The following is an 11,371-nucleotide window of genomic DNA, read 5'->3' as shown; positions in this document are numbered from 1 at the left end:
CCCAATTGGCTTTTCACCTCTACTGACAAGTCATCCCACTCTTTTGCCACAGAGATGGGTTCACTCATTAACAGCTGCTTGTAAGTAGCTCGCTTGGGTTTCGGGGTAGCAAACTTAAATTCATTTTGCATGATTTTTCTTGCTAGACCACGATGCAAAAGGTATAAGGGTTGATCTTTGCTGTTTATAGCTTAGTTTTCATTATTATTTCATCTTTCCCTTACGGTACGTGGTCTCTATCGCGCCAATGGTGTCTTTTCTATCGCCTATACTGGGACTAGTGAATGCTTTAGTTGGGTGCGGGGGAGTAACTTTGTTATTCCAGGTCATGTCGATTGGGCTAGAGTTTAGCATCAAGACAATCTAGTGTTAGCAGACATTTTTCAGGTGTAAGCTGAATGCTTTTGCTTAAGCTACATCTTGGTAGCCCTAGTGCACCTTCCGGTACACTGACCTTGTTACAACTTACCTCATCTTTGGCTAAATAGCTTATTAGTTTATGGGGGGGGGGGGGGGGGGCGCCTGCGAGCAGGGTGACGGGCGGTATGTACGTGCCCCAGGGCCAGCTTAAAGACGGCTCAATTGTCCCACTTTACTGCTAAATCCACCTTCCAGGGGTTTTTTCATACCCCTTTTCCGTTATGTTCTAACTTAGAAAATGTAGCCCATTGCTACCATTCCATAGGCTATACCTTGACCTGTCTTGTTAGCATGGTGGGGCTATTGCACTCACTGTTGGCTTTCAGGGGAGGTGGGCTGGCGACGGCAGTATGTAGGCTGTTTTGGCAAGGAATGGTCAGGCATATCGTGGATCATTGATTACAGAACAGGCTCCTCTAGGTGGGTTTGGGGCACCACCAAGTCCTTAGAGTTTTAAGCGTTGGTGCTTAAAGCATCAGGCGGATGCTTTAGTAGGTGTAAGCATCAAGATTCAGGGCCAGGCATAGTGGGGTATCTAATCCCAGTTTGGGCCCTGGCTTTTGCGGAGTTCAATTAATTGTTGTTCTAAGATCTTCTTTGATGGGGACGCCTTTTTGGCATCTTGGGCTTGTGACAGCTCAGTTGCTTTTTAATCTTAGCTACTTGGATAGCATGTGACCACTCTTTACGCCATTATAAAGTTAATTTGGGTCTCCTGTATGACCGCAGTGGCTGGCACAGGATTTACCAACCCTAGATTTGCTATGGCTAAGTCAAGTTTACACTCATTGCCTAATATTAACTACTGCTGATTACCCGTGGGGGTGGGGCAATTGCAAGGTATCTTGGGCTACGGTTGTGGTGAGCCTGATGCCCGCTCCTATCTGCCTGATTGAGGTGTTCAGAGCATCTACACAGGAGCGCGGATACTTGCATGTATATACCTAGCAAAAACTAACAGTAAGGTTAGGACTAAGTCTTTTCTCCTTGGGTGTGTGTGGCAGCCATCTTGACATCTTCAGTGTCATGCTTTCTATAAGCTACAAGGACGTGAAATTTGGTGGATAGTTGGTTGATGGTTTGTCATCATGGTTTGTGTTTTGGTTTGGTTTTTGGAGAGGGGCTAGCTTTGGAATTAATATTATGTTTGTTTGGGGGTGGTTAGAGGAGTGATGATGGTGGCTGGTTATTATTTTTGACAATAGGGAATATAGAAGAAAGTTAATTGAAAGTGTATTGATGGTAAGTAGTTTGGACAATGTGGGGATATGTGGCTTAGTTATTTGATAAAAAAATAAAGTCTAGATAGAAAAATAGATGCGTAAAATGGAATTTAAATGTTAATTCCTAGTGAATGATAAAATAATTAATACGTCTGGCAACCATTACCCTATCTGTTGTCTAGAGGTAGGCAGCGCGCCCTCCATGAATGGGGTCAAAGTGCATCAGTGCCAAGTTAGCAACCACCTTATCCATTAGATTATGACATTCTGGGTGTTAGGGGATTCATATGCTCAGCGGCCATGTGATGGACATGTCAAGAGGAAGATAACACCTGCTCTGCACTTGAGGGGCTTCTTGAAGAGATGCTAAAAGAAAACAAGTGTATGCTGAGGTAATGAAGTTAGGGAGGAGTATTCAACCGACCACTTGTATCTGAGAAGGGCAAGGAGGAGGGAATGAAGCAAGTTATGATCCTGAAGTTACAACCAATAGCGCAAAAGAGCAAGTATAGGAGAGGTATGCGCTTGAGGGCAATAACCTAAAGCACATATGACGTTGAGTAGCTCTGCTCTCGTGAGAAGCACGATCAATAGATAACCATGTCCTCTTGCTTGAGAATGCTTGAAGGCTGTTGGCTGAGAATATTACCTAGGAGGTGAGCGAATACTGTACACTAGGGGAATTCAAAGGTGTACTGGGATATTCCTCATTCTCTAGGTTGGGTGTTGTGTACATTAGGTAAGATCCTGGGTCTTTGGGTGGTGCTTGCGACTTGGCCTTGGGTAGAGATACGTGGCTTGTATGGTACCTGAAGCAAGAATGTGCCTGGTAGGTAGGCTGGCTGAATACCAGCCATTTGGGAGATAATGTTTTGGTTTTTGGTGGAAGAGCTTGACGTGTAATGTGGATTATCCTACACTTCATGAGCTGTCTGATGGGGTAGAGAGTGTGATGCATTATTATACGTACCCTGAAAGCACGAAGAAAATGTGCTGGGGGGGAGGGGGAAGGAATGACGGACGTATTTAGGTGTTCCTGTATAGTTAAATTTTGTAACGACGCCTTTTCAGGCTGTAAATCTCGGAGAGAGGCCAAGTGGGAATTTATGATAGAATCTGGGTTTTTTTTTAGGGCCGTGTTTTGTTCTAGGGGGTTTGGCAGTTGCATCTAACCTGTCTCCTTACTATGGGGTGTTGGGGCTGGTTGTAGCAGCGGTTGTGGGGTGTGGCTGACTAGTGAGTTTGGGGGTCCCTTTTATTCCTTTGGTATTTGTTATGGTTTATTTAGGGGGAATGTTGGTAGTGTTTGTGTATTCAGTGTCGTTGGCATCGGATCCTTAACCGGAGGCTTCGGGTAGTTGGGGTGTTCTTGGTTATGGTTTTGGGATGCGGTTGGTTGTGATGGTGGGGCTTGTTATAGGTGATGTGTTGGGGTTGTTGACGGACGAGGGGATGGTGAATAGTGGGGGTTTGTTGTTGGTCCGGTTGGATTTCAGTGGGGTGGCTGTGTTGTATTCAGAGGGGCTGGGATTGCTTTTGATTGGGGGGTGAGGGTTGTTGACTTTGTTTGTGGTGTTGGAGCCTGTGTGGAGGTTGTCTTGGGGGGCGATTCAAGCTGTTTAGCGGTAGGGTCAGGAAGTAGTTTAGTTAAAAATGCCAGCTTTGGGAGTTGGAGCAGAGGGTTTGAGTCCTTTCTTCCTGAGGTGGGTGGTGGGGGTTTGATGTGAGGAGGGATGACTAGCGGGTTGGCTGGGGTGAAGTTTTCTGGGTCACCTAGGAGGTTGAGGGAGAATAGGGCTAGTGAGACGAGTAGGGAGAGGATTAGTACGAACTCTAGGATGTCTTTGATGGTGTAGTATGGGTGGAAGGGGATCTTGTCACAGTCTGAGGGAATGCCTAGCAGGTTGTTTGAGCCTGTTTCATGGAGGAAGGTGAGATTGACGAGAGTAAGGCCTACGATGACGAAGGGAAGGAGGAAGTGGAGAGCGAAGAATCGGGTCAGTGTGGGGTTGTCGACAGAGAACCTGCCTCAGGCTCATTTGACTAGTGTTCGCCCGATGTAAGGGATGGCAGAGAATAGGTTTGTGATTACAGTAGCTCCTCAGAATGATATTTGGCCTCATGGTAGGACGTATCCTACGAAAGCAGTTGCTATGAGGGTTAGGAGGAGGATGACTCCAATGTTTCAGGTTTCTTTGTTTAGGTATGAGCTGTAGTAGAGTCCTCAGCTGATGTGTAGGTAGACGCAGATGAAGAAGAAGGAGGGTCCGTTTGGGTGGAGGTTGCGGATGAGTCAGCCAAATTGTTTGTCTCGGCATATGTGAGCGACAGAGGAGAAGGCTAGATGGGTATCTGCTGTCTAGTGCATAGCTAGCAGAAGACCTGTGACGGTTTGAGTAATTAAGCAAACGCCTACTAGAGACCCGAAGTTTCATCATGTTGAGATGTTTGATGGTGCTGGGAGGTCAATTAGGGTGTTGATGATGATTTTGAGGATTTGGTGGTTATTGCAAAGGTTGAGGACCATTGGTTATTTCTGTATGTGGATATAAGGATGATGAGAATGGATAAGGTGAATGATCCTAAGTAAGCTTTGATTAGGCCTGAGTGGAGGGTGGTGGCAGTTTTGCTTGCTATAAGTTGTAGGCTGGCTAGCCCCTCTGGACCTAATATTTTGTATCAGGAGAGGTCAATTAGGTGGGATGCGATGTTTTGTCCTCCTTTGAGGAAGTTGGTTATACTTAGGTGGTGGGTTAGGGGGTTAAAGTATCCTAGGAATGTTGAGAAGACTGAGAAGGGGGCTTGTTTTGTGAGGATGAGTCTTTGGTCTATTTTTTAAATTTCAAGAACTAAAGCAATGCCTAGGGCTGTTACGATTAGGGAGGTTATTTTAATAGAGGGTGGCATGGTTATTGGAGGGGTTTTTGTGGGGCTGATGAATGAGGTGAGGAGGAATCCTGCCAGGATGCTTCCCAGCGCAAGGCGAGTGATAGGGGAAGTTACTGCGGGGTTATTTTCATTTATTGGGGTCAAGGGTGGAATTCGAACAAAGCCGGTCTGCACTAGTACGGTTATGCGGATTGTGTGTACCACGGTGAATGATGTGGCTAGAAGGATTAGGAGTAGGGCTCAGGTGTTTAAGTAGGATGTGTTTAGGCTTTCAATGATTTGGTCCTTTGAGTAGAATTCTGCGAGGAATGGTGTTCCTATTAGGGCGAGGTTGCCAATGGTACGGCATGAAGTGGTTGTGGGGAATATTTTTTGGAGTCCTCCTATTTTTCAGATGCCCTGTTCTCCATTTAAGCTGTGAATGATGGAGCCTGAGCATAGGAAGAGCATGGCTTTGAAGAATGCGTGAATTGAGATGTGGAAGAAGGCTAGTTCGGGTACGTTTAGTCTGATTGTGACTATTATTAGTCCTAGTTGGCTTGAAGTGGAGAAGACAATGATTTTTTTAATATTGTTTTGGGTGAGGGCACACGTGGCTGCAAATAGTGTGGATAAAGCTCCTAGGCAGAGGCACAGGGTTAGAGCAGTTTGGTTATTATTGAATAGAGGGTGGGTTCGGATGAGTAGGAAAATTCCAGCAACTGCTATTGTGCTGGAGTGGAGTAGGGCAGATAGGGGTATTGGCCCTTCTATTGCAGCTGGGAGTCATGGCTGGAGGCCGAATTGAGCGGATTTTCTGGTTGCGGCTAGGATGAGGCCTAGTAGGGGTAGTGTAGGAGTTTGGGATGGGGTAGAAAGTTGTTGGATTTCTCAGGTGTTTGTGGTGGAACCTAGTCATGCTATGCAAAGATAAGTCCGATGTCTCCAATTCGGTTGTAAAGTACGGCTTGGAGGGCAGCAGTGTTGGCGTCTGCTCGGCCGTGTCATCAGCTCATTAGTAGGAAGGATATGATTCCGACTGCTTCTCAGCCAGTGAACAAGACGAATAGGCTGTTGGCGATGATTAGGATGAGTATGGCGATTAGGAAGAATAGTAGGTAGTTGTTCCCAGAATTCAGGGGAAGCTTCTTTTTTTCTACAGTTTCTCCTGAAAGGATCTGACTGTCTACCTTGACCCTTGACTGATTGCTAAAACAGTGATCTTCCCTTTGCAATGAAATGCAAACTCCAAAGCAGTGAGTATCTGCTCCAGAACCCTGGAGCTACTGTTGTGCTGTTTCACAAAGAACTGCCAGACCTCAGGAGGATTTTGGGGAAACTTTTCTGGGCAACAACTTTTTCCAGCAAGTTAATGACAATTGGTGCATGCAACTAATTTTTTTAAAAAGTACTTGAAAGAGAGGATTTTAGAAGCTGTTTTATGTCTTTGGTAGAACAGGAGCTTTGAGTGTTAAAGTACAATCTGCATTTTCTTCATCATGGTTGTAGTCATTTACTGGCAAAACAGGCCAAAGTGTAGGCACAACCAAGAATACTGTCCTGACCCCTTGCTGGCTGTGTGAATGAAATGTGTCTCCTGGAGGGACAGGAAATCATCTCTGTTTGGGTTGACTTGTTCTGTGGGATTCAGCAGCCCAGGCAGTTTTCTCACAGCATCTGATTGATTTCCCCTGCCCACTACAGGTAACCTCAAGCGTGTATTCAGCGGTGCTAATCCTGAGGTGAGTGAGAAAGGGACATTTCATGTTCCTGGTGTTTAAGAATTGTAGAGCCAGCTGTCAGCTTGGCCAGTAGCAGTAGAGGGCCGGCTAGGGAGACCGAAAGAAAATTCATTTTGATGCCTTCAACAGAGCTAAGATAGGCATAAGTGAAGAGTTCCTAATTTCCATCTCAGAGCCCTCAAGAAGTACAAATTCAGTTTTGCAGAGAAAATGTCACTTGCTGACAGCAGCCAGAGGGGAACACTGAACTAAGAGTAACATCCTAGAGAGTAGAATCAGCCCAGTAAAATTTAGTCAGAGAGACTGAGAATTCTATTCCTGTAAATTTAATGCCATCACCTTAGAAGATGCAGTTGTGGAACAAGAAGGCCATCTTGAAATGGTGGATGCTGTATTTGAAATCAAACAGGCAACTTTGTGCCTGAAGAGCTGCGTGGGCCAAAAGGAGCCAGGGGTGGTGGCCTTGAGCTGCTGAAGATGAGGCAGTGTGTGGCCAGGTGGCCAAGAAGGCCAAGGGCATGGTGGCCTGAGTCAGCAGCAGTGGGGCAGCAGGAGCAGGGCAGTGAGCGTGGCCCTGTGCTGGGCAGCGCTGCGACCACAGCTGTGGTCGCTCTTGGAGTTCCTTTTCGATCCCGTGAACAACAGGATTTGGCCCACAAGGAGAATTTGTGCTGCTTTGTGACACAGGAGATCTTCCCAGACTATTTTCTGGGAATTCACAGACCAACACAGAGCATTTGCTTTGTCTTGTTGGAGTATGGTTGCCACCTCGTTGTAGTGACATCAGAAGGTTGCCTTGGTGCATGGAAGGTCTGAGTGTCAGAGCAGCCCTAGGCCTTGCTCAGTGCAGGAGCATCCTCGTGCTTGAGGCATTTTTGCACACTTGCACACTTTCAAAAGTCTTGTTTTTTCTGGTGCTCCAGCACAGCCTGCAAACTTGCAGAGCAGTGCGATAATGATTCACCATCTTGTTCCTGCGCTTTTTGCTATATATGCTGTTTCCTTTTCAATCAACTATTTGACTCTTTTTGCACATAAGTAGAGATTGGAATGACATAGAATGCTACTGTTAACAATGTTCATGAATTCTCCTTCAAAGATATGGTTGTGGATGTGAGGAGAAATGGGGTTATAAGTGCTAGGTAAGGGCCTGTCCCCCCATGATTCTCTCTTGCCACCAGCGACTAGAGCAAGAGCTATCTTTCCCCTGGTTCTCTCTGCTATTGCAGAAGAAGCCAGAGAGGAGGAAAATTAGAAAGACGACCAACGCCTTTGTCCAGCCATGATCGCACTACGGCCTGCTCATCATTCCAAGAGAGTAAGTGCCCGTTGTGGGGGGAGCTGTCTTTAGTGCACGGCAGAGGTGCAAGTTTCTGAGCAGTCAGCACTTGCTGTGTCTGGCCGAGGATGCTGAGTGCTGGAGTTCTGCAGGACGTAGCTATTTCCTGCAGGCAGTGACAGCTAGAAATTGGCCTTTGACCTGTCCTGTTGGGGCAGTGCAGAGCTGGGGGCTCCGGCTGAGCTTCTGGCTGCTTGGTTCAGGGAAGGTCCAGCTCGGGGCTTCTGCAGTGTTATGGCCAAGGGCACACATAGTAGTGCTGGCAGTCAAAAGTCTTTGTTTGTTTCTTTTCCCTTTTTGGAAAGGTGTTTTTGGCTTGTGGAAGTGTTCTGCAGTTTTCTTGAGTCGTTCTTCACTTGTAGAGTCACTGATGACCCAATTGCCTTTTGGCTTTTGAGAAGCTGCAAACAGCAGAAGGGGATAGTTTCTGCTGATCCGTTTAGTGGTGAAGTCTTCAACTTTGGCAAGTGCCTTGGAACTGTGAGTGGGGGTGAAGCTGCAAGTCCTTGACTGCTGTCTTGTTTTGCTCCGAACAGGAAGGTCATCTTGCAATGATGCCTGCAGTGTCTGAAGTGCAATGGGCACCTTTGTGGCTGGGGAGCTGCGTGGGCCCAAAGGACGCAGGGCTGGCGGCCGTGAGCAGCTGAAGATGAGGCAGCGTGGGGCCAGGGGGCCAAGAAGGCCAAGGGCACGGTGGCTGTGCCAGCAGCAGTGGGGCAGCAGGAGCAGGGCAGGGAGCGTGGCCTGTGCTGGGCAGCGCTGCGGCCACAGCTGGAGTGCTGTGTGCAGCTGTGGGCCCTGGGAAGCAGAAAGTCATGGAGGGGCTGCAGCGTGGGCACAGAGGGACAGGGGAGCTGGGCAAGGGGTGCAGCACAAGGCCAGTGAGATGCTGAGGAAGCTTTAGCTTGGACAACAGGAGCTTTGTGAGGGACCGTCAGCATCTCATCAGTGCATCCAAGTATTTGAGCCACAAGAGGCTTATTCATTTTCTTTTTCTCCCAGCTAAGGTTCTTTTCATCATTATATTCTGCCCTTTTATAGCACTGGGACTGCGTCTGCTAGAATTTTAATTTCCAAGGTATCACTTCTGGAGAATGCAGTAGTTTTGCATGAGAACACATTATTCTGTGCAGGGACCTTGGTACAGAAGGAGCTGTTGTGGTTCCAGGCCAGCCAGTATGGCCTTACAGATCACTTTGAGCTTAGTAGTGCTCATGCCTTTTTGCAGCCCAGGGAATCAGTGTGTGTTGTGTTTGGGAATTCAGCAGGAGGTCAATGCCCTTGCATTCCAGCTGCTCCTCAGAGGTCACAGGAGCTGGAAGGGGCTGGGCTGCATTTCTGATTCCAGCCAGTTTAGCTCCACCCGTGTGGTCGAGTCCAAGAGAAGAACTTGCCTGAGCACAGATGCACAAAGAGTGCAGTTCCCAGTGCAATGCTCTGGGACTGATCCCTGTCTGTAAGGACCTACATGCTCCACATTCCCCAAAAGTGTGCTTTTTTGAAGCAACAGGAGAGCAATCTCAGGATTGTAGTTGAGTGTGGCACTGGCTACCAAGTTCTGATATCTGTAGCAACAGAGAGGACAGTAAAGAGAAATTTCAGTAATGAAATCTATCTATCTATCTATCTATCTATCTATCTATCTATCTATCTATCTATCTATCTATCTATCTATCTATCTATGTAACATTTACATAATTGAATCTTCCTGGCTCTGGTCCAAGGCAGTTGGAGGTGCAAAGCTCACCTAAAGCATCCCTTTCTGGAGAGGATTAGAGACATGTTCCCTCAACCGATTCTGAGCAGGCGGAGATGTTTTCCCCTCCAGATATGATGGTTTTTCCCTTCAGAGTTGTTTCCCTCCTCTGGCCTCTTGTGCCCTGAAGTGTCCAGTTAATTCTTTAAATTTCTGCCTGTCCTAGAGAAGTGCAACAATTCCATGTTTAGGTGGTGTTTGGTGACTCTGGTCACACATGCATTACATTACACATGGTTTCCTTCTCTGGCATCCCCAGGGCTGTGTAAGTGCATTCGTTCATGGGGCCTTAGGAGAGTCTTCTCTTTCCCTCAGCAGCAGCAGCAGGGAGCGGTGGCAGGGTCAGGACGAGGAGGAGGAGGTGGCTGCCCTGGCCCTTTGCTCCCGGGCCCCAGGACAGGAGGGCTCTGGCTGCAGCAGGGCGCTCTTCGGGCAGCCCCTGGCAGCCTCTGCACAGAGCACGGCACGCTGCCCCGTCCTTCTTGTGCCACTTTTCTTCAGCAATACCCTAGCTCCTCTTCACAAGGAAAGAACTCCAGCAATCTAAAAAGAGATCATTCAAGTACAGTTCTATCTGCCTTTGTATTGTATTTCAGGGCATGTATTTTTTTGTCTAGAATTTCATGATTTTTATGAAAACATGCATTCATATCTGCACATTTTTTGTAGTTTTTATTATTCATATACCAAAACACACCTTTTTAAATTCTTAATTTATTGCAGTTTGTAGTTTTGAGGTAGTATATTTTAAAATGTCACAAAACAACACCCTTTGGGTAGTTTTTCTCACTTTAAAAAAAAAAACCCATAAGCCATTTTAGTCTCTGTCTCTCCAAGTTGGTTCATACCAGCCTATTTCAAATCAGGGCTACAATACTTTTGTAGGATTGAGAGAGGTCCAATGAAATGCACACCAGTGATTCCTCTTGTGCAATGTCATGGCCCTGCCATATGCCATAAAGCCTCTTTTCACTTTTTTTTTTCTCTCATTAGCTCAAATGCAAATGCACGTTTAGTTGCGAACTTACACAAGATGAGCAAAATCAAAATGATGTGAGGGGCCTTTGGGAGCTCCTTGCTGATCTTTCTGCTTCTTCAGCTGAGCAAGGCTCTGATCCAGGCAAAGAGATTGCACTTAGTGCTACACAACCATTTGCTGGAACTCTGCTGATTTCTAGGAACAGCTGGAGGCCTCTGTCTCCCCAGGATGTTTTGGCTGAGCCAAGCTTTGCTGGGTTTTGGCTGCAAATACCATTGCCCTTGCTTTCTTATATCCACAAGTACCATGGCTGGGCAAAAACTGCCACGAGGGGCATCTTCCAAAGGCACTTTGGTCTGGAGTTTGTGAATGAACGAGAGCTTCCTCCACTTCCAAACCACATGAAAAAAATAATGAAAGAGAACTTCCCATCCTTAACGAACAACTGACAATTCAGAAGTGGATCTAGAGCATCGGAATGAAAAGGAAGGCAATCTTCCAATGGAGTTGTGCTTTCACGAGTTTTTCTTCTGACTCCCACTCACAGCTGGCACTGGAAAAAGTCACATCTCTGCAAGCGCCAGTGTCTTCTGTCTGCCATCAGTTGTTTTGCTGCAACAACCAGAACAGGCATCAGGCTGGAGAGAGGCTCAGCTGATGCTAGCAATAGGAGCTGCCCCAAGGAGAAAAAAGAAATTAACTTTTACCTCCCAAACCCATCTCCCCAGAGGCTCAAGCAGGATTTCTCTGGTTCCCAGAAATACAAAGAAATAGGGCTGAGAAGATCCTCTGCAGCTATGTGTTCATGCACAAGACTTTGCTGATGCCATTTGGGTTTGGCCTTTTTTCTTTTCTATCTTTTCTGTATTCCTTGCACATCAATTTAGAGCTCTGTAGGCTACTTGATTTGTGACTACTTTTCCCAGTCCTTTTCCATGGCCTTTGCCTAAGCAGAAAGACAAACTTCCAGAGCTCCAAGCGCCAAGGGGTAGAAGGCCCCAGTGTTATCCTGGTTCTTCCTGGGACAGACCCCTCCAGGGAGCT

General features: G+C 46.8%; 1 pseudogene; it reads right to left on the bottom strand.

Moving 5' to 3' along the window:
- Positions 1-3,135: 3,135 nt before the first annotated feature.
- Positions 3,136-4,170, bottom strand: LOC134434574 (cytochrome b-like; annotated as a pseudogene).
- Between the last annotated feature and the right edge of the window lie 7,201 nt (positions 4,171-11,371).

The sequence above is a fragment of the Melospiza melodia genome, unplaced genomic scaffold, assembly GCF_035770615.1.
Source record: "Melospiza melodia melodia isolate bMelMel2 unplaced genomic scaffold, bMelMel2.pri scaffold_44, whole genome shotgun sequence".
Lineage (NCBI taxonomy): Eukaryota > Metazoa > Chordata > Aves > Passeriformes > Passerellidae > Melospiza > Melospiza melodia.
This window is presented reverse-complemented; position numbering and strand designations above follow the sequence as displayed.